The 23,618-nt window shown below is 42.0% G+C and overlaps 3 non-coding genes across 3 annotated transcripts; 2 read left to right on the top strand and 1 right to left on the bottom strand.

Annotated features, from left to right (window-relative positions):
• Positions 1-1,363: 1,363 nt before the first annotated feature.
• trnad-guc (transfer RNA aspartic acid (anticodon GUC)) lies at positions 1,364-1,435 on the bottom strand. The gene has a single exon. It is a non-coding gene; the product is annotated as a tRNA-Asp (tRNA).
• Positions 1,436-3,672: 2,237 nt separating this feature from the next.
• On the top strand, positions 3,673-3,755 carry trnal-aag (transfer RNA leucine (anticodon AAG)). The gene has a single exon. It is a non-coding gene; the product is annotated as a tRNA-Leu (tRNA).
• A 17,719-nt stretch (positions 3,756-21,474) lies between these two features.
• Positions 21,475-21,557, top strand: trnal-aag (transfer RNA leucine (anticodon AAG)). The gene has a single exon. It is a non-coding gene; the product is annotated as a tRNA-Leu (tRNA).
• Positions 21,558-23,618: the final 2,061 nt, after the last annotated feature.

Genomic DNA, 23,618 nt, shown 5'->3' on the forward strand with positions numbered 1-23,618 from the left:
GCCTGAGCATGGCACCCAAAACTGGCCAATTATACTCTGACAAGTGTGAAAACAACTTCTGTGAGATAAAGCTGAATATAAATATGACATGTTTCCGGATAACGGGGCTCGGCCTGACGGATTTCCTGCGGGAGCTCTGGCACTCCGAGTCCAGCGCTGCAATATACTTTACATGTGACCACTAATAAATACTTTTTTAATAAACGATTTCTCCAGCTTGTTCTTGAGCTTCCAATGAAAAAACCGGGCTAACACTATGTTGTATTGCTATTCTGGCACTGTGTCGTCCAGTGTAAAGATTGTTTCAGCCGTTTTACATCTGAAGAGTTCTTGCTTCCAAATGCTATGCCTACTATTTGATTCCCTCAGGAGTCCTCCTAAACAACAGCCAAGACACTTGAACACCATGCAGACCCACATATTCACTCGAATGATCCCTCTGCCCGTCGACACTATTGTGCAAGAATGCCTTTTATGGTCAGGATGGCTGAGCAGTCTAAGGTCTACCCTGGAGGCGTGGCTTCAAATCCCACTTCTGACATTTCACACTTCTCCTGTAGAATGGTTTTCACTGGCAAGGCGAACCACGTTTACTCCATGCTTCGCTAGAGCTATATCATCTAGTTTACAGCAGCATTCTTTGTGCCGTCATGTTACTCTGATGCCTTATGACCGCTCTGAATCGCAGGGAAGGGGCTTGGCGCATGAGAATCCTTTGTCCACAACTCAAGTTATTGTTACATATTAACATTTTGGCATGTACTCAACACCACCGTAAAACCTCCTGTTTTTCTGTCATTTTTGTGGAAAAATCGTCTGAAAACAAAACACTGGTCGTGACAAAAGACCTCGACAGATCGTCCCTGGTATGCAAAGTCCTTCTTGGCTTTGGACAAGACAAGAATGAAACCACAGGTTTTCTGTTGTTGGACAAAGTACTTGGAAGTGAGCTTTATGGAAGAGTGGTATGAAGGAGAGGTTAGGGGGAAGTCCTTGTTGGCTTTGGACAAGACAAGAATGAAACAACAGGTCTTCTGTTGTTGGACAAGGTACTTGGAAGTGAGCTTTATGGAAGAGTCTTATGAAGGAGAGGTTAGGGGGAAGATAGAGGTCCCTGCAGGCCAGGCTTCTCGTGGTGGCAATACATTTGGCGCCAAGTGAAATGCCTTCCAAAGTGCTTTGATAAAAGCAAACAAGTGTAAGATAGTTGAATATGAGATGACAGCATGTATTGAAGGCTGGTGTAAGAGCTGCTGGTCTTGAGTGATTTGTAAGGGAGGTGACTGTTTGCAAGAGGGAACTTGGCTGATGGTGGGTGAATTAGATTATACTTGGTGGGAGGCATGTGATAAAAGTCCTAGCTCTCCCCGTCGGGGAATCGAACCCCGATCTTCCGCGTGACAGGCGGAGATACTGACCATTATACTAACGAGGAATTTCAATGGAACAGATACAGTCGTCATTTGAAAAGACTACCGTAGCCAATGAGCGAAATAAGAGTTTTGTGTCCCATTTGAGGTGCCTTTTAAAGGAATGTTTTGAATCACGCAAAGCAATTGAGAAGAAACTAGGCATGATCTGCAGCATGCAAGTGGTGAAAAGGGCTCAACAAGAATCTCATTGTACAGGAATGTGTTTCTAACATGCACTGTATATATGACAATAAACGCTTGAATCTTGGTGGCAACACCCAGAAATTCTGCCTTGTGGTAGATGTAGGACACTCCGCATCATCAAAACAATAAAAAATAGAATGTTTGCTCCAGAAGAAGCTAGAGTTTTTTTTTCCCTTTGCAGTGTTGATAGGTTGTAAATAGATTCTACTTTGGACCCTTATGCTGATTTTTCAAACCCCCGGTACCGTATCATAGGACAACAGGACAGGGCTTTTTACCGAAGCAAACTGGATTCATATCAGGCTATTTGAAGGGGGGCTATTCACATTTAGGCCTAAGATGGGTGAAAATATCAAAACAGTATTCTAAGTACCACATCAGACTATAATGGTGATAACACACCTATTGAAATTTCAACTTCTGCAGTCTCAGCTATTATGTAAGTAATAGGTGAGAATGCTCAGGAATTTGGAGGTGAGATGGGTATCATCATGCCTCTTGAAATTCCAAATTCTGGAGGCTCATCAGCTATTATGTAAGCAGAGGTGAGAATGCTGATCATTGATGACAGTGCTACTCTTCCTGCTCTTGACGGGGGCATTGTTTTCTTCTCCATTTTCCTCGTTGTGGAGTCGTTAGCAGTAACCTTCCCGTAGCAGCGACACCTCTGTGACTGAAAAGACTGCAACGACTGTCGCATTGACTCCAGCCACAATATACGGTCGGGACGACCGCGTGAAGTCATCAACACCGCTCGCTCGAGCCATCACGGCAACGACGCTTGGCCTTTAAAGTGCTGCGTTAAGGCCGCAGTTTCCCTTGGAGGCGGGGTTCAAATTCCACTTCTGACAATGCAAACTTCTCCAACAGAATGATTTTCACTGGCAAGGCAACCCAAGTTCACTCCTTGCTTGGCTATGCTACGTTGTATTGCTAAACTGGCACTGTATCGTCTAGTTTAAAGATTATTGCGGCCGTTTTACATCTGAAGAGTTCTTGCTTCCAAATGCTTTTTGATAAAGCTTTTAGTTAGGGATGGCTCAGGTAATGCTGAAGCATCCCATGTTGCCCAAGCTGCTATAGGCTTAGACTGCTGGGGGACCTCATTTGTCACACCTTTCCTCACTTTGCTCTCTTTTTCCCCCTGTTTAATTTCTCAAATGATTTTATGTACACGTGACATTATTGTGGTTATTAAACAACTTAAACAACAGCCAAGACACATGAACAGCACGTATACCCACATATTCAGTCGAATGATCCCTCCTCCCTCCCCTGGAGGCGTGGGTTCAAATCCCACTTCTGAAAAGCAACCTTCTCCAAGAGAATGGTTTTCACTGGCGAGGCAACCCAACTTCACTCCTTGCTTGGCTATCCTATGTTGTATTGCTATTCTGGCACTGTGTCGTCCAGTTTAAAGATTGTTGCAGCCGTTTTACATCTGAAGAGTTCTTGCTTCCAAATGCATTTTGATAAAGCTTATAGTTAGGGATGGCTCAGGTAATTCTTAAACATCCCATGTTGCCCAAGCTGCTATAGGCTTAGACTGCTGGGGGACCTCATCTGTCACACCTTTCCTCACTTTGCTCTCTTTTTCCCCCTTTTTAATTTCTCAAATGATTTTATGTACACGTGACATTATTGTGGTTATTAAACAACTTAAACAACAGCCAAGACACATGAACAGCACGTAGACCCACATATTCAGTCGAATGATCCCTCCTCCCTCCCCTGGAGGCATGGGTTCAAATCCCACTTCTGACAATGCAAACTACTCCAAGAGAATGGTTTTCACTGGCGAGGCAACCCAACTTCACTCCTTGCTTGGCTATGCTATGTTGTATTGCTATTCTGGCACTGTGTCGTCCAGTTTAAAGATTGTTGCAGCCGTTTTACATCTGAAGAGTTCTTGCTTCCAAATGCTATGCCTACTATTTGTTTGCCTCAGGAGTCCTCTTAAACAACAGCCAAGACACTTGAATACCATGCAGACCCACATATTCACTCGAATGATCCCTGGACCCGCCGACACTATTGTGCAAGAATCCCTTTTATGGTCAGGATGGCCGAGCAGTCTAAGGCGCTGCGTTAAGGTCGCAGTCTCCCCTGGAGGCGTGGGTTCAAATCCCACTTCTGACAATGCAAACTACTCCAAGACAATGGATTTCACTGGCAAGGCAAACCACGTTTACTCAATGCGTGGCTAGCGCTATATCATCTACTTTACAGCAACATTCTTTGTGCCGTCATGTTACTCTGATGTCTTAGGACCGCTCTGAATCGCAGGGAAGGGGCTTGGTGCATGAGAATCCTTTGTCCACAACTCAAGTTATTGTTACATATTAACATTTTGGCATGTACTCAACACCACCGTAAAACCTCCTGTTTTTCTGTCATTTTTGTGGAAAAATCGTCTGAAAACAAAACACTGGTCGTGACAAAAGACCTCGACAGATCGTCCCTGGTATGCAAAGTCCTTGTTGGCTTTGGACAAGACAAGAATGAAACCACAGGATTTCTGTTGTTGGACAAAGTACTTGGAAGTGAGCTTTATGGAAGAGTGGTATGAAGGAGAGGTTAGGGGGAAGTCCTTGTTGGCTTTGGACAAGACAAGAATGAAACAACAAGTTTTCTGTTGTTGGACAAAGTACTTGGAAGTGAGCTTTATGGAAGAGTCTTATGAAGGAGAGGTTAGGGGGAAGATAGTCCCTGCAGGCCAGGCTTCTCGTGCTGGCAATACATTTGGTGCCAAGTGAAATGCCTTCCAAAGTGCTTTGATAAAAGCAAACAAGTGTAAGATAGTTGAATATGAGATGACAGCATGTATTGAAGGCTGGTGTAAGAGCTGCTGGTCTTGATTGATTTGTAAGGGAGGTGACTGTTTGCAAGAGGGAACTTGGCTGATGGTGGGTGAATTAGATTATACTTGGTGGGAGGCATGTGATAAAAGTCCTAGCTCTCCCCGTCGGGGAATCGAAACCCGATCTTCCGCGTGACAGGCGGAGATACTGACCATTATACTAACGAGGAATTTCGATAGCACAGATACAGTCGTCATTTGAAAAGACTACAGTAGCCAAGGAGCGAAATAAGAGTTTTGTGTCCCATTTGAGGTGCCTTTTAAAGGAATGTTTTGAATCACGCAAAGCAATTGAGAAGAAACTAGGCATGATCTGCAGCATGCAAGTGGTGAAAAGGGCTCAACAAGAATCTCATTGTACAGGAATGTGTTTCTAACATGCACTGTATATATGACAATAAACGCTTGAATCTTGGTGGCAACACCCAGAAATTCTGCCTTGTGGTAGATGTAAGACACTCCGCATTATCAAAACAATAAAAAGTAGAATGTTTGCTCCAGAAAAAAGCTAGAGTTTTTTTTTCCCTTTGCAGTGTTGATAGGTTGTAAATAGATTCTACTTTGGACCCTTATGCAGATTTTTCAAACCCCCGGTACTGTATCATAGGATTACAGGACAGGGCTTTTGACCGAAGCAAACTGGATTCATATCAGGCTATTTGAAGGGGGGCTATTCACATTTAGGCCTAAGATGGGTGAGAATATCAAAACAGTATTCTAAGTACCACATCAGACTATAATGGTGATAACACACCTATTGAAATTTCAACTTCTGCAGTCTCAAGTATTATGTAAGTAATGGGTGAGAATGCTCAGGAATTTGGAGGTGAGATGGGCATCATCATGCCTATTGAAATTTCAACTTCTGGAGGCTGATCAGCTATTATGTAAGTAGAGGTGAGAATGCTTAGGAATTTGGAGGTGAGATGGGCATCATCATGCCTCTTGAAATTCCAAATTCTGGAGGCTCATCAGCTATTATGTAAGCAGAGGTGAGAATGCTGATCATTGATAACAGTGCTACTCTTCCTGCTCTTGACGGGGGCATTGTTTTCTTCTCCATTTTCCTCGTTGTGGAGTCGTTAGCGGTAACCTTCCCGTAGCAGCGACACCTCTGTGACTGAAAAGACTGCAACGACTGTCGCATCGACTCCAGCCACAATATATGGTCGGAACGACAGCGTGAAGTCATCAACAACGCTCGCTCGAGCCATCACGGCAACGACGCTTGGCCTTTAAAGTGCTGCGTTAAGACCGCAATTTCCCTTGGAGGCGGGGTTCAAATTCCACTTCTGACATTGCAAACTTCTCTACCAGAATTATTTTTACTGGCAAGGCAACCCAAGTTCACTCCTTGCTTGGCTATGCTACGTTGTATTGCTAAACTGGCACTGTATCGTCTAGTTTAAAGATTATTGCGGCCGTTTTACATCTGAAGAGTTCTTGCTTCCAAATGCTTTTTGATAAAGCTTTTAGTTAGGGATGGCTCAGGTAATGCTGAAGGATCCCATGTTGCCCAAGCTGCTATAGGCTTAGATGGCTGGGGGACCTCATTTGTCACACCTTTCCTCACTTTGCTCTCTTTTTCCCCCTGTTTAATTTCTCAAATGATTTTATGTACACGTGACATTATTGTGGTTATTAAACAACTTAAACAACAGCCAAGACACATGAACAGCACGTAGACCCACATATTCAGTCGAATGATCCCTCCTCCCTCCCCTGGAGGCGTGGGTTCAAATCCCACTTCTGACAAAGCAACCTTCTCCAAGAGAATGGTTTTCACTGGCAAGGCAACCCAACTTCACTCCTTGCTTGGCTATGCTATGTTGTATTGCTATTCTGGCACTGTGTCGTCCAGTTTAAAGATTGTTGCAGCCGTTTTACATCTGAAGAGTTCTTGCTTCCAAATGCTTTTTGATAAAGCTTTTAGTTAGGGATGGCTCAGGTAATCCTGAAACATCCCATGTTGCCCAAGCTTCTATAGGCTTAGACTGCTGAGGGACCTTATCTGTCACACTTTTCCTCACTTTTCTTTCTATTTCCCCCTTTTTAATTTCTCAAAAATTTTATGTACACGTGACATTATTGTGGTTATTAAACAACTTAAACAACAGCCAACACACATGAACAGCACGTAGACCCACATATTCACTCGAATGATCCCTGGGCCCGTCAACACTCCTCCCTCCCCTGGAGGCGTGGGTTCAAATCCCACTTCTGACAAAGTAACCTTCTCCAACAGAATGATTTTCACTGGCAAGGCAACCCAAGTTCACTCCTTGCTTGGCTATGCTACGTTGTATTGCTAAACTGGCACTGTATCGTCTAGTTTAAAGATTATTGCGGCCGTTTTACATCTGAAGAGTTCTTGCTTCCAAATGCTTTTTGATAAAGCTTTATAGTTAGGGATGGCTCAGGTAATCCTTAAACATCCCATGTTGCCCAAGCTGCTATAGGCTTAGACTGCTGGGGGACCTCACTTGTCACACCTTTCCTCACTTTGCTCTCTTTTTCCCCCTGTTTAATTTCTCAAATGATTTTATGTACATGTGACATTATTGTGGTTATTAAACAACTTAAACAACAGCCAAGACACATGAACAGCACGTAGACCCACATATTCAGTCGAATGATCCCTCCTCCCTCCCCTGGAGGCGTGGGTTCAAATCCCACTTCTGACAAAGCAACCTTCTACAAGAGAATGGTTTTCACTGGCGAGGCAACCCAACTTCACTCCTTGCTTGGCTATGCTATGTTGTATTGCTATTCTGGCACTGTGTCGTCCAGTTTAAAGATTGTTGCAGCCGTTTTACATCTGAAGAGTTCTTGCTTCCAAATCCTATGCCTACTATTTGTTTGCCTCAGGAGTCCTCTTAAACAACAGCCAAGACACTTGAATACCATGCAGACCCACATATTCACTCGAATGATCCCTGGGCCCGCCGACACTCCTCCCTCCCCTGGAGGCGTGGGTTCAAATCCCACTTCTTACATTTCACACTTCTCCTGGATTATGGTTTTCACTGGCAAGGCAAACCACATTTACTCCATGCGTGGCTAGCGCTATATCATCTAGTTTACAGCAACATTCTTTGTTCCGTCATGTTACTCTGATGTCTTAGGACCGCTCTGAATCGCAGGGCTTGGTCCATGAGAATCCTTTGTCCACAACTCAAGTTATTGTTACATATTAACATTTTGGCATGTACTCAACACCACCGTAAAACCTCCTGTTTTTCTGTCATTTTTGTGGAAAAATCGTCTGAAAACAAAACACTGGTCGTTACAAAAGACCTCGACAGATCGTCCCTGGTATGCAAAGTCCTTGTTGGCTTTGGACAAGACAAGAATGAAACCACAGGATTTCTGTTGTTGGACAAGGTACTTGGAAGTGAGCTTTATGGAAGAGTGGTATGAAGGAGAGGTTAGGGGGATGTCCTTGTTGGCTTTGGACAAGACAAGAATGAAACAACAGGTTTTCTGTTGTTGGACAAAGTACTTGGAAGTGAGCTTTATGGAAGAGTCTTATGAAGGAGAGGTTAGGGGGAAGATAGTCCCTGCAGGCCAGGCTTCTCGTGGTGGCAATACATTTGGTGCCAAGTGAAATGCCTTCCAAAGTGCTTTGATAAAAGCAAACAAGAATAAGATAGTTGAATATGAGATGACAGCATGTATTGAAGCATGTGTAAGAGCTGCTGGTCTTGAGTGATTTGTAAGGGAGGTGACTGTTTGCAAGAGGGAAGTTGGCTGATGGTGGGTGAATTAGATTATACTTGTTGGGAGGCATGTGATAAAAGTCCTAGCTCTCCCCGTCGGGGAATCGAACCCCGATCTTCCGCGTGACAAGCGGAGATACTGACCATTATACTAACAAGGAATTTCGATGGGAGAGATAGAGTCGTCATTTGAAAAGACTACCGTAGCCAAGGAGCGAAATAATAGTTTTGTGTCCCATTTTAGGTGCCTTTTAAAGGAATGTTTTGAATCACGCAAAGCAATTGAGAAGAAACTAGGCATGATCTGCAGCATGCAAGTGGTGAAAAGGGCTCAACAAGAATCTCATTGTACAGGAATGTGTTTCTAACATGCACTGTATATATGACAATAAACGCTTGAATCTTGGTGGCAACACCCAGAAATTCTGCCTTGTGGTAGATGTAGGACACTCCGCATCATCAAAACAATAAAAAGTAGAATGTTTGCTCCAGAAGAAGCTAGACTTTTTTTTTTCCCTTTGCAGTGTTCATAAGTTGTAAATAGATTCTACTTTGGACCCTTATGCAGATTTTTCAAACCCCCGGTACCGTATCATAGGACAACTGGACAGGGCTTTTGACCGAAGCAAACTGGATTCATATCAGGCTATTTGAATGGGGGCTATTCACATTTAGGCCTAAGATGGGTGAGAATATCAAAACAGTATTCTAAGTACCACATCAGACTATAATGGTGATAACACACCTATTGAAATTTCAACTTCTGCAGTCTCAGCTATTATGTAAGTAATAGGTGAGAATGCTCAGGAATTTGGAGGTGAGATGGGCATCATCATGCCTATTGAAATTTCAAATTCTGGAGGCTCATCAGCTATTATATAAGCAGAGGTGAGAATGCTGATCATTGATGACAGTGCTACTCTTCCTGCTCTTGTTTTCTTCTCCATTTTCCTCGTTGTGGAGTTGTTAGCAGTAACCTTCCCGTAGCAGCGACACCTCTGTGACTGAAAAGACTGCAACGACTGGCGCATCGACTCCAGCCACAATATATGGTCGGGACGACCGCGTGAAGTCATCAACACCGCTCGCTCGAGCCATCACGGCAATGACGCTTGGCCTTTAGACTTTTTTTTTTCCCTTTGCAGTGTTGATAAGCAAAGCATCCTACTCCAAGAGAATGGTTTTCACTGGCAAGGCAACCCAACTTCACTCCTTGCTTGGCTATGCCATTGTTATAATTGGCTTTGATCTTAGACATTATAAATTCTTATTCTGTATTTTCCTAAATAACCTATGTTCCTAGCTGGTACTTTTCCACTCTGCTCATACTGCACAACAGATGACCTTAAATGGTCCAAGACCTTAGAAGGACATAAACAACTGGGTCAGACAAAACATCTCTATTAGGGCAGATAGGTCTGGTCCATTAGATCCACGCCTAAAACAGCACTCACACACACACACATTGTTTATCACATCCAAAGAACACAACAAGGACAGCAGCTGACCCTGAGCATGTCACCCAAAACTGGCAAATTATACTCTGACAAGTGTGAAAACAACTTCTGTGAGATAAAGCTGAATATAAATATGACATGTTTCCGGATAACGGGGCTCGGCCTGACGGATTTCCTGCGGGAGCTCTGGCACTCCGAGTCCAGCGCTGCAATATACTCTACTTGTGACCACTAATAAATACTTTTTTAATAAACGATTTCTCCAGCTTTTCTTGGGCTTCCAATGAAAAAACCGGGCTAACAATTGGTGCCGTGACCCGGATTGGCTGATTCTGAGACCGTGTCCGATGGAGGACTTCCGGAGCTGGTTGGAGGGGACTCTTCTTCAGACAATTCAAGGCGCCTAAAACACAAGGTGAGCAGAAAACCTCTTGTATCAGGATATGTGAAATTTCTGCACATTGGTCATTCTAAACTAAATTGTCTGAATTAGGATGTCCTCCGATCACTAAATCAAAAGCACAAAATTTGTGTCTACAGGTTTACTAGGTGGTCACATGTAAAGTATAAACACATAGTCTCACATAGGGAGAGTCATATGTGTCCTAGTTTAGTACAATTTGGCCAAATAAAAGACATAAATTAAGATAACATAAATTCATCCTGTCTTCTAAATTGAATAGGAATTAGATGCCAATGGGCGGGGGTCTATTAGTCCGCTATCGCGGTGTGAGTAATCTCGGTATTACTGCATGACCGGATGTGAGTAATTTCTGCGCACGAGGGCGCTTGGACCTTTATCTGCAATCGGCGGTGGGTCTGTATTACTTCACGTTTGGTGGTTGGACTGTAAAATCCGCAATTGGCGGTGTGTCTGCTTTTGTTTTTTTTTTCTCTCCGCAATCGGCGGTGGTTCTGCAGTTGTTGTGCATAGACGATATACTAAGGGTTTATCTCTGCATAAGGACACAGGGCTAAGTTTTATCATTTTTCATGAAAATGTGGGGTGGTTTGCTACTTGGTTGATATTTTACTGTGTTAGTGGAAGTGTATCGAGCAGTCGAGACTGATCGAGAATTCCTACACTGACACAGATCTCAAGTGGTTCTGTAAAAGGGGGGCATTGGAATAGAAAATAAAGGGGAATTTAGTTAGGGTGTTACAGAGATTGGTGAATTAAAACGAGTGAAGAGACTTGGAGAACCCCCAGCGATCAAGCGCACAGAGTAAAAGATTCTGTGTAGAAGCTTCTTGGTCGGGTCCAACACTCGGGCATTGCGCCATTCACCCATTCTGATTAACACGTGTAAAACATTTAAACATGTCACAAATCATAGTTGAGAAGTGGAAAACAGGTAAACCCGGCTCATTGGGGTCGGTATTGTTTAACACCTTGACTAGATGGATAAAAAGGTTCCAAGAGAAGATGAAAAAGGAGGGATTGAGAGATTTGTGAACTGGATGAGAGAAATGCAAGAGAGAGGAATGTTTGGGGGGGGTGTGAAAGTGCTCCACCGCTACTACGGGATTTCTCCATGTTTTCAAAACAAGCAACAGGCAGTAAGAATCAAGCAACAGCAAAACTAAAGGAGGCAGGTTTATTCCAGAAAGCAAGGGCAGATAAAGACGAAAAAAAAAAGAACATTTCTTGCAGACTGTCAGCATTTTTAGGAGAAGTTAAATTCTCTATTCAGACGCAGTCCTCTGCACAACTACCACAGCATGTGCCAGACACAACGTTATCTTTTCCAGGGACACATCCTACTACACTAGAAGATAAGACACATCTTCCTAGCATCATGCTCAATGACAGAAGCATGCCATTTAGCAAAAGAAAAAACTGACCATTTATACAGATTCAGCATAAACAGCTTAGGCTGTACATGTGGACTTGTGTAATTGGAAAAGACAAGGTTAGATATCCTTAGCTTTGTCATAAATGCTCTCACCCTAAGATTATCTCATCCCAACCCTGCTTCCTTCTTCCCTCATTCAGCCCTGAGAGTGAGGACAGATTCTGATTGATCATTGGCCTGTACTTAAAGAGTACCAGAGTTACATATAGTTATTTAGTCGAAAAATTTACAATGATAATGGAAGTTTTTACTAGAGCATTTATCATCAATTCAACAATTAATTTATTTTAAAATAAATTTGAATGGGAGAAATACCACATTGAATGGACAATCTGAAAACCGCTTTTCAATGCAAGTATCACAGTGAAGAGATAAGAAGCAATACAAGGTCCAAAATAAATCCAGGAAGAACAGACTGTTTAAAACTAAACATTAGAACCAGTTTGTTGTTGAATTAAGATTTAACAGCTCTCTTAAAAAGTTAAAGTCAGACAAACAAACACAGCATTTAAATCTTTGATCCTTTAATTGAAAATCTGCCTGAACAAAAGATGTTCTACAAATTGAGACTTTATGATTTCCACCTGAAGCAGGTCTGAGACCGGACAGTCAGACCATATGACATATTAGAAAATATCAGGATTTAACAGCAAGGTCAGACAGATAGGTGTCAGACAGTTTCTTACCATCTTAAAGCATTAAAAGGTTAGCCTTTATTGTGTTAGAGATCACAGTAACAGGACTTTTAATTTAGCTGGTCTAAATACTTCTCCTCTGCTTATTTTTACCAATTCTGAGTTAATATTTATCATCAGTATTTATATTTAATCTCATTAAACCATTTAACTATTTAACTGCAGCAGATCTATGAATCAATGGATCTGTTATCTTAACAGAGCAGCAAAATGCTTTATATAAAGGTTTAAAGTGAGTTAGATAATTAGGAAATTAACAAAAACCCAGCAATAAAAGCCACAACGAGAGTCAGATATCACCAATGAGTTTCTTGAAGAAGAAAACTCTAAAAGAAATTTAAAGACAGCTGCGCTGCAGTAAGTCTGACTCATAACAAGTCAAGTCAAGGTTTTTTTTTTCATGGCACATTTAAAAACAGCCACAGCAACCAGAGAGCTGTACAGCTGAACAATATATTAATACTATTAGCAAATTCTAACTCTGCAGATAAATATTAATTAATCTAACTATAAACATTGAATAAATTAGTGAAATGAAAACAAAAACAGTGTTTACAGTTAAAGACATGCCTCTATACCAGACATGTGTCACTGGAAAAGGAAAGGCTTTGTGACCTCAGCAGGCACCCCGGTTAAAAACTTGAATCAATTACTCGAACTATATTATGCCATACTTGAACCAAAACAAGTTGCTATAGTCGAGTACAAAGGACATCAAAAGGGAGATGGGAGAGTAGCGAGAGGCAACAATGCGGCAGATAAGGCAGCAAAAACAAAAGCAGGGTATACTGCATTTAACCAGATGTCTCAGAAAACATTGGAGGTAAAATCACAACGAGAATTATGTTTAGAAAACATTAAAGAACTTCACGAAGCAGCGGCACCATCTGAAAAGCAAGCATGGAACGAAAAAAAAAAAAAAAAGGATTCCACAAGACTCTGGAGGAATCATGAAGGCAAAATAGTAGCTCCAACTGGATTACTAAATTTGCTATGTCAAGAAGCACACAGTAGAGCACACTGTGCTAGCTCAAAAGTAACAGCGCTAATTTCACAACACTGGTGGCACCCCCACCTAAAAGACACGATAAAATATCTTGTGCAATCTTGTGAAATTTGCAAGCTGTTCAATCTCAAAGCAGGACTAGACAAGTTTCCCAGTACCTGATGCCCCTTGGAAGCAGATAGTAATTGATTGTACTGACATGGGAGCAGCAAACAGGACTGAAGGTAAACGATATCTTCTAGTGGGTGTGGATCCCTTTTCTAGATTTGTAGAAGCCACACCTACTAAAACCGAAAAAGGAAAAGAAGTCATTAAATGGCTTACAAGAGAAATTATTCCAAGATTTGGGGTACCAGAAGTGATAAGATCAGACAATGGTACTCACTCACTTTTCTAATGAAGAACTAAGAGAAGTAGAAAAGATGTTTGGAATTACACATAAGCTCGGTGCAGTCTCCCACCCAGCTTTACAAGGACTAGTGAAAAGAGCAAATAGAACCATCAAAAAGGCCGAACAGAAGTCTGTGCAGACACAGTTAACCTGGGCTGAAGCTCTACGTATTGTGTTAGCCTAAGATTTACTCCAAATGCCACCATGAATGTTGTCATGTTGTCCCACATGAGGTCATGCCAGGGAGGAAACACCCTGTCCATTTACAACTGCACCAACAGGCTCACCCCTTGTTGTACTACAGTATGGAAACTTGTGTGAATGTGAAACAACTGAATAACACGGTGATGAGTATATCTCAACAGGTTACAGAAATACTCACCAAGGAACAGGACCAGGAAAGTGAACAAACTTAACTGGTCCTCTCCTATATGGACAGGACGCAGAAGCTACAACACATTGTGTAAAGGTATGGTTGACCGAGAATAGACTGAGTAACTGGATCCACAAGGATCACTGTACTCAGGCTCAAGATCCTGCCGAAAGAACATTAACTGAGGTCCGGACTGACTTAGGAACCTCACCTGCTGACAAAGACTAGACCACGGGGACTAAAACTCTATCAGAGACTGAACGGACCACTGACGATGAAACCAAAGGAAAACACCACTGTGGAGACTAGACTGTAGAACCACAGTAGCAGAAACAATAAAGGTTACAATAACTCATTTTCACACCTCTCCGGTGTGCAAGTCAGACATTAAAAGCTCAAGTGACAAAGAACTACAACAATAGTCTGGACACACCCTCTCTTCCCACCACTCCACACCAGGTGACTAAAAGATCTCTGAAAAATGGCAACAATCCACTTCAATTGCAATTTATTGAGAAACAATATGTACAATCCAATCTGTGCTCAGTCATGACATGTTGGTCGAAAGAAAAGGATATGAATGGGATGAATAAAATGTTCTGTGAGAACAGTTTTAATCATGTGTTCTGGTCCATTCGAGAAATTACACGGGAGATGACCCAAGTTGTTTAATCTGGTGCACTTAATCAATCAATCAATCAATCAAACTTTATTTTCATAACACTTTTCATAAAAGAAAATGTAACACAAAGTGCCTCACAAGATAGAAGAAAATAAAACAAAACAGTGAAACCCAAGGCCACATACAGACACACACACACACGCACATCTATACGTACACATACACCACATACATCCACACATACTGGAAGGAAGAAGTAAAGATTAAGTAAAACATAATAAACTGAGGCAGAGCTGCTCTAAGTAAGGTAAAGCACAGAGCTTTGAACTGCACGATTAAAGGTCTAATTCATGTCAAGAAAAAACAAGAAGGATCCTGAACAATTTAGCTAACATTCCAAAACTGCTACGAGCAAAGAAAAATATTACAAAATAATATCAAGAATCTGGGCCCTTAGGTCAAAGCATGAATGCAAGGTAACAGTGATCAATAACCAACCAAAGATCTGATGTCTGACAACACAAGCGCGATGCTGTGGCACTGCTAAGGAAAAAGTTAGCAGCACAAGGCCACATGGCTCATCTAAAAAATAAATAAATGAGGAATTAAGACAAATAGAAAAATAGAATAAACCTTTGTCTTTGATTCTAATTTGTATGGAAACATGTTATTGTATCATGTGATGTTATAAGAAACTCTGTTGAATGCCACACTGTTGGTACCACATGAAGTGTTTCTAATTCAAATGAAAAAAAAAATTAAAAATTAAAAATTAATGCTGATCCTGAACTGTCTGTGGATGGCTCAGCATCACGAAACACAGCCACTGGTAAGAATTAAATAGAATTTAGTATAAAGTAACAAGTGAGAATTAAGCAGATCGTGCTGAAATTTTATCAAAAACACTCTGAGTTGAATTAAGAGGACAGACACTATTTATCCCAAAAAAAGGTTAATCAGTTACTCATTAAGAAGAAATGGCTGCTTTCTTGATGCTGTGCTGCTCCCAAAATTAAATCTAACCACAAACATTTCTGTCCTGCAGCAGCAACACAGGAGCAGAAACTGCAGTGGAAGAGTTCAGCAGAACTAACATACGGATGAGACTAAGTCTCATCGGGGGGGTGGGGACACAACAATTAATCATAGTTTACTAACACTTCTCAAGTTTTTCCCAAAATTCTGTGAGTCGTTGTCTTCCTTTTGTCTTTTGTTCTATGTTGTCTTGTGTTTTGTCTTTGTCTTGCTGTTTTCTCTAAATGGTTTCAAGTTTTTCCACAGAAAAAGTTGATGGTACTGGATTTCACATTAATGCTGTACAGCAGGTTGGTGAGTATTACGGTACTGTCCTAAAACATGGTTTCTATCAACTGGCCAGTTGTTTTGTTTTTCATTTAATTTATTTTATTTTATTTTATTTTATTTTATTTTATTTTATTTTATTTTATTTTATTTTATTTTATTTTATTTTATTTTATTTTATTTTATTTTATTTTTTATTATTTATTTGTTTTTGTTTGGGGTTCATATGAAAACTTAATTGGTCGACCAATGAATACTGGGATTAAACCTGTTAAAAGGGAATTCCTGAATATAGAACATTGTGAAAATGACATGTTGTGCTGCTCGGTTCTCTCTCCTGCTAACATTCATCCACAGCTTAAATTAACTGCATCAGCAGCAGAATCTCTACAGGACTCACAGCCAAGTGACTGACAAGACGTCAGTCTGAAATTCTGGGAGGCATGATCATCATGCCAAGATAATGGTTGAACAACCACACAACCTTCAACCACTGTCAACAAAATAATCTGAATGCTCTCCTGAATTGTCCCAAAGAAAAAGATTAGTTAGGGAAAACGGGTGGTAAAGACCCCTTTGTGGAAGTGAAGTGCTGGTAACCTCTCCTTCCTAGTTAGCTCAGACTGCTGAACTGAGGTTCAGCCAGAAGGACAACCAAACACCAAGCAGTGACAGGATTGGACCACAAGAGACTGAGCTGCACTACACCACTCTGCACAATGTTATCATAAAATTTTCACTCAAAAGAAATTGTCAGTTTTTACACTATCATTACTCATCTGTTCTCAACAGGGTCATATATTCATATTCACATCATGTTTAAATGTCTGTACTGTATTGTTTTGTGTGTTGTGTTTTGTGATGTTCCTCTTTGTTTAATGATTTTAAGTAGACCAATTACTAATCATAGCCAATCATAAATATGTCCATTGCCATTGGTGTGAATCGGCTGTTCGGAGCGGTACCTTAGGCACTGAAAGGTAATTAAGTGGTCGGTCGCCAAGGGGGAATGGGGCCATAGGAGAATTTTCCCGGATATCAGCCATCAGGTTTTTCGCTCCTATTCGCTGCGAACAGTGGACGATCCTGATGGTAAGGTTAATTGCCTTAAGCACTTTTTGGGTTTCAATATTTTATGAATTGTTGTAATTTAGTTAATTATTGTTGTGTGTTGTAATGGTACTTATGGGTGAGCAGGGTCTTGCCACTGCTTAAACCACATATAGTTTTGGGCCAAAATGAACTAAGATTCTACACAGAGATCGGGTTAGGGGCCACACACACACACTAATTTTAAGACAGCATTCTTTGTGCCGTCATGTTACTCTGATGTCTTATGACCGCTCTGAATCGCAGGGAAGGGGCTTGGTGCATGAGAATCCTTTGTCCACAACTCAAGTTATTGTTACATATTAACATTTTGGCATGTACTCAACACCACCGTAAAACCTCCTGTTTTTCAGTCATTTTTCTAACATGCACTGTATATATGACAATAAACGCTTGAATCTTGAATCTTGGTGGCAACACCCAGAAATTCTGCCTTGTGGTAGATGTAGGACACTCCGCATCATCAAAACAATAAAAAGTAGAATGTTTGCTCCAGAAGAAGCTAGACTTTTTTTTTCCCTTTGCAGTGTTGATAAGTTGTAAATAGATTCTACTTTGGACCCTTATGCAGATTTTTCAAACCCCCGGTACCGTATCATAGGACAACAGGACAGGGCTTTTGACCGAAGCAAACTGGATTCATATCAGGCTATTTGAAGGGGGGCTATTTACATTTAGGCTTAAGATGGGTGAGAATATCAAAACAGTATTCTAAGTACCACATCAGACTATAATGGTGATAACACACCTATTGAAATTTCAACTTCTGCAGTCTCAGCCATTATGTAAGTAATGGATGAGAATGCTCAGGAATTTGGAGGTGAGATGGGAATCATCATGCCTATTGAAATTTCAACTTCTGGAGGCTGATCAGCTATTATGTAAGTAGAGGTGAGAATGCTTAGGAATTTGGAGGTGAGATGGGCATCACCATGCCTCTTGAAATTTCAAATTCTGGAGGCTCATCAGCTATTATGTAAGCAGAGGTGAGAATGCTGAATATTGATGACAGTGCTACTCTTCCTGCTCTTGTTTTCTTCTCAATTTTCCTCGTTGTGGAGTCGTTAGCGGTAACCTTCCCGTAGCAGCGACACCTCTGTGACTGAAAAGACTGCAACGACTGGCGCATCGACTCCAGCCACAATATATGGTCGGAAAGACAGCGTGAAGTCATCAACAACGCTCGCTCGAGCCATCACGGCAACGACGCTTGGCCTTTAAAGTGCTGCGTTAAGACCGCAGTTTCCCTTGGAGGAGGGGTTCAAATTCCACTTCTGACATTGCAAACTTCTCCAACAGAATGATTTTTACTGGCAAGGCAACCCAAGTTCACTCCTTGCTTGGCTATGCTACGTTGTATTGCTAAACTGGCACTGTATCGTCTAGTTTAAAGATTATTGCGGCCGTTTTACATCTGAAGAGTTCTTGCTTCCAAATGCTTTTTGATAAAGCTTATAGTTAGGGATGGCTCAGGTAATCCTGAAACATCCCATGTTGCCCAAGCTGCTATAGGCTTAGACTGCTGGGGGACCTCATCTGTCACACCTTTCCTCACTTTGCTCTCTTTTTCCCCCTGTTTAATTTCTCAAATGATTTTATGTACACGTGACATTATTGTGGTTATTAAACAACTTAAACAACAGCCAAGACCCATGAACACCACGTAGACCCACATATTCACTCGAATGATCCCTGGGCCCGCCGACAATAAGTGCAAGTCTTTTTTTTGCGGTCAGGATGGCCGAGCGGTCTAAGGCGCTGCGTTCAGGTCGCAGTCTCCCCTGGAGGCGTGGATTCAAATCCCACTTCTGACAAAGCAACCTTCTCCAAGAGAATGGTTTTCACTGGCAAGGCAACCCAACTTCACTCCTTGCTTGGCTAGCGCTATATCATCTAGTTTACAGCAACATTCTTTGTGCCGTCATGTTACTCTGATGTCTTATGACCGCTCTGAATCGCAGGGAAGGGGCTTGGTGCATGAGAATCCTTTGTCCACAACTCAAGTTATTGTTACATATTAACATGTTGGCATGTACTCAACACCACCGTAAAACCTCCTGTTTTTCAGTCATTTTTGTGGAAAAATCGTCTGAAAACAAAACACTGGTCGTGACAAAAGACCTCGACAGATCGTCCCTGGTATGCAAAGTCCTTCTTGGCTTTGGACAAGACAAGAATGAAACCACAGGTTTTCTGTTGTTGGACAAAGTACTTGGAAGTGAGCTTTATGGAAGAGTCTTATGAAGGAGAGGTTAGGGGGAAGATAGAGGTCCCTGCAGGTCAGGCTTCTCATGGTGGCAATACATTTGGTGCCAAGTGAAATGCCTTCCAAAGTGCTTTGATAAAAGCAAACAAGTGTAAGATAGTTGAATATGAGATGACAGCATGTATTGAAGGCTGGTGTAAGAGCTGCTGGTCTTGAGTGATTTGTAAGGGAGGTGACTGTTAGCAAGAGGGAACTTGGCTGATGGTGGGTGAATTAGATTATACTTGGTGGGAGGCATGTGATAAAAGACCTAGCTCTCCCCGTCGGGGAATCGAACCCCAATGTTCCGCTTGACAGGCGGAGATACTGACCATTACAGTAACGAGGAATTTCGATGGGACAGATACAGTCGTCATTTGAAAAGACTACCGTAGCCAAGGAGCGAAATAAGAGTTTTGTGTCCCATTTGAGGTGCCTTTTAAAGGAATGTTTTGAATCACGCAAAGCAATTGAGAAGAAACTAGGCATGATCTGCAGCATGCAAGTGGTGAAAAGGGCTCAACAAGAATCTCATTGTACAGGAATGTGTTTCTAACATGCACTGTATATATGACAATAAACGCTTGAATCTTGAATCTTGGTGGCAACACCCAGAAATTCTGCCTTGTGATAGATGTAGGACACTCCGCATCATCAAAACAATAAAAAGTAGAATGTTTGCTCCAGAAGAAGCTAGACTTTTTTTTTTCCCTTTGCAGTGTTGATAAGTTGTAAATAGATTCTACTTTGGACCCTTATGCAGATTTTTCAAACCCCCGGTACCGTATCATAGGACAACAGGACAGGGCTTTTGACCGAAGCAAACTGGATTCATATCAGGCTATTTGAAGGGGGGCTATTCACATTTAGGCCTAAGATGGGTGAGAATATCAAAACAGTATTCAAAGTACCACATCAGACTATAATGGTGATAACACACCTATTGAAATTTCAACTTCTGCAGTCTCAGCTAATATGTAAGTAATGGGTGAGAATGCTCAGGAATTTGGAGGTGAGATGGGCATCATCATGCCTATTGAAATTTCAACTTCTGGAGGCTGATCAGCTATTATGTAAGTAATGGGTGAGAATGCTTAGGAATTTGGAGGTGAGATGGGCATCATCATGCCTCTTGAAATTTCAAATTGTGAAGGCTCATCAGCTATTATGTAAGCAGAGGTGAGAATGCTGATCATTGATGACAGGGCTACTCTTCCTGCTCTTGTTTTCTTCTCCATTTTCCTCGTTGTTGAGTTGCTAGCGGTAACCTTCCCGTAGCAGCGACACCTCTGTGACTGAAAAGACTGCAACGACTGGCGCATCGACTCCAGCCACAATATATGGTCGGAACGACAGCGTGAAGTCATCAACAACGCTCGCTCAAGCCATCACGGCAACGACGCTTGGCCTTTAAAGTGCTGAGTTAAGACCGCAGTTTCCCTTGGAAGCGGGGTTCAAATTCCACTTCTGACATTGCAAACTTCTCCAACAGAATGATTTTTACTGGCAAGGCAACCCAAGTTCACTCCTTGCTTGGCTATGCTACATTGTATTGCTAAACTGGCACTGTATCGTCTAGTTTAAAGATTATTGCGGCCATTTTACATCTGAAGAGTTCTTGCTTCCAAATGCTTTTTGATAAAGCTTATAGTTAGGGATGGCTCAGGTAATCCTGAAACATCCCATGTTGCCCAAGCTGCTATAGGCTTAGACTGCTGGGGGACCTCATTTGTCACACCTTTCCTCACTTTGCTCTCTTTTTCCCCCTGTTTAATTTCTCAAATGATTTTATGTACACGTGACATTATTGTGGTTAATAAACAACTTAAACAACAGCCAAGACACATGAACAGCACGTAGACCCACATATTCACTCGAATGATCCCTCCTCCCTCCCCTGGAGGCGTGGGTTCAAATCCCACTTCTGACAAAGCAACCTTCTCCAAGAGAATGGTTTTCACTGGCAAGGCAACCCAACTTCACTCCTTGCTTGGCTATGCTATGTTGTATTGCTATTCTGGCACTGTGTCGTCCAGTTTAAAGATTGTTGCAGCCGTTTTACATCTGAAGAGTTCTTGCTTCCAAATGCTATGCCTACTATTTGTTTGCCTCAGGAGTCCTCTTAAACAACAGCCAAGACACTTGAACACCATGAAGATCCACATATTCACTCGAATGATCCCTGGGCCCGCCGACACTATTGTGCAAGAATCCCTTTTATGGTCAGGATTGCCGAGCAGTCTAAGGCGCTGCGTTAAGGTCGCAGTCTCCCCTGGAGGCGTGGGTTCAAATCCCACTTCTGACATTTCACACTTCTCCTGGATTATGGTTTTCACTGGCAAGGCAAACCACGTTTACTCCATGTGTGGCTAGCGCTATATCATCTAGTTTACAGCAACATTCTTTGTGCCGTCATGTTACTCTGATGTCTTAGGACCGCTCTGAATTGCAGGGAAGGGGCTTGGTGCATGAGAATCCTTTGTCCACAACTCAAGTTATTGTTACATATTAACATTTTGGCATGTACTCAACACCACCGTAAAACCTCCTGTTTTTCAGTCATTTTTGTGGAAAAATCGTCTGAAAACAAAACACTGGTCGTGACAAAAGACCTCGACAGATCGTCCCTGGTATGCAAAGTCATTGTTGGCTTTTGACAAGACAAGAATGAAACCACAGGATTTCTGTTGTTTGACAAAGTACTTGGAAGTGAGCTTTATGGAAGAGTGGTATGAAGGAGAGGTTAGGGGGAAGTCCTTGTTGGCTTTGGACAAGACAAGAATGAAACAACAGGTCTTCTGTTGTTGGACAAGGTACTTGGAAGTGAGCTTTATGGAAGAGTGGTATGAAGGAGAGGTTAGGGGGAAGATAGTCCCTGCAGGCCAGGCTTCTCGTGGTGGCAATACATTTGGTGCCAAGTGAAATGCCTTCCAAAGTGCTTTGATAAAAGCAAACAAGTGTAAGATAGTTGAATATGAGATGACAGCATGTATTGAAGGCTGGTGTAAGAGCTGCTGGTCTTGAGTGATTTGTAAGGGAGGTGACTGTTAGCAAGAGGGAACTTGGCTGATGGTGGGTGAATTAGATTATACTTGGTGGGAGGCATGTGATAAAAGACCTAGCTCTCCCCGTCGGGGAATCGAACCCCGATGTTCCGCGTGACAGGCGGAGATACTGACCATTATACTAACGAGGAATTTCGATGGGAGAGATAGAGTCGTCATTTGAAAAGACTACCGTAGCCAATGAGCGAAATAAGAGTTTTGTGTCCCATTTGAGGTGCCTTTTAAAGGAATGTTTTGAATCACGCAAAGCAATTGAGAAGAAACTAGGCATGATCTGCAGCATGCAAGTGGTGAAAAGGGCTCAACAAGAATCTCATTGTACAGGAATGTGTTTCTAACATGCACTGTATATATGACCATAAACGCTTGAATCTTGAATCTTGGTGGCAACACCCAGAAATTCTGCCTTGTGGTAGATGTAGGACACTCCGCATCATCAAAACAAAAAGAAGTAGAATGTTTGCTCCAGAAGAAGCTAGACTTTTTTTTTTCCCTTTGCAGTGTTGATAAGTTGTAAATAGATTCTACTTTGGACCCTTATGCAGATTTTTCAAACCCCCGGTACCGTATCATAGGACAACAGGACAGGGCTTTTGACCGAAGCAAACTGGATTCATATCAGGCTATTTGAAGGGGGGCTATTCACATTTAGGCCTAAGATGGGTGAGAATATCAAAACAGTATTCAAAGTACCACATCAGACTATAATGGTGATAACACACCTATTGAAATTTCAACTTCTGCAGTCTCAGCTATTATGTAAGTAATGGGTGAGAATGCTCAGGAATTTGGAGGTGAGATGGGCATCATCATGCCTATTGAAATTTCAACTTCTGGAGGCTGATCAGCTATTATGTAAGTAATGGGTGAGAATGCTTAGGAATTTGGAGGTGAGATGGGCATCATCATGCCTCTTGAAATTTCAAATTGCGAAGGCTCATCAGCTATTATGTAAGCAGAGGTGAGAATGCTGATCATTGATGACAGGGCTACTCTTCCTGCTCTTGTTTTCTTCTCCATTTTCCTCGTTGTTGAGTTGTTAGCGGTAACCTTCCCGTAGCAGCGACACCTCTGTGACTGAAAAGACTGCAACGACTGGCGCATCGACTCCAGCCACAATATATGGTCGGAACGACAGCGTGAAGTCATCAACAACGCTCGCTCAAGCCATCACGGCAACGACGCTTGGCCTTTAAAGTGCTGAGTTAAGACCGCAGTTTCCCTTGGAAGCGGGGTTCAAATTCCACTTCTGACATTGCAAACTTCTCCAACAGAATGATTTTTACTGGCAAGGCAACCCA

Source organism: Leuresthes tenuis, unplaced genomic scaffold, assembly GCF_036924035.1.
Source record: "Leuresthes tenuis unplaced genomic scaffold, fLeuTen1.0.hap1 SCAF_3, whole genome shotgun sequence".
Classification (NCBI taxonomy): domain Eukaryota; kingdom Metazoa; phylum Chordata; class Actinopteri; order Atheriniformes; family Atherinopsidae; genus Leuresthes; species Leuresthes tenuis.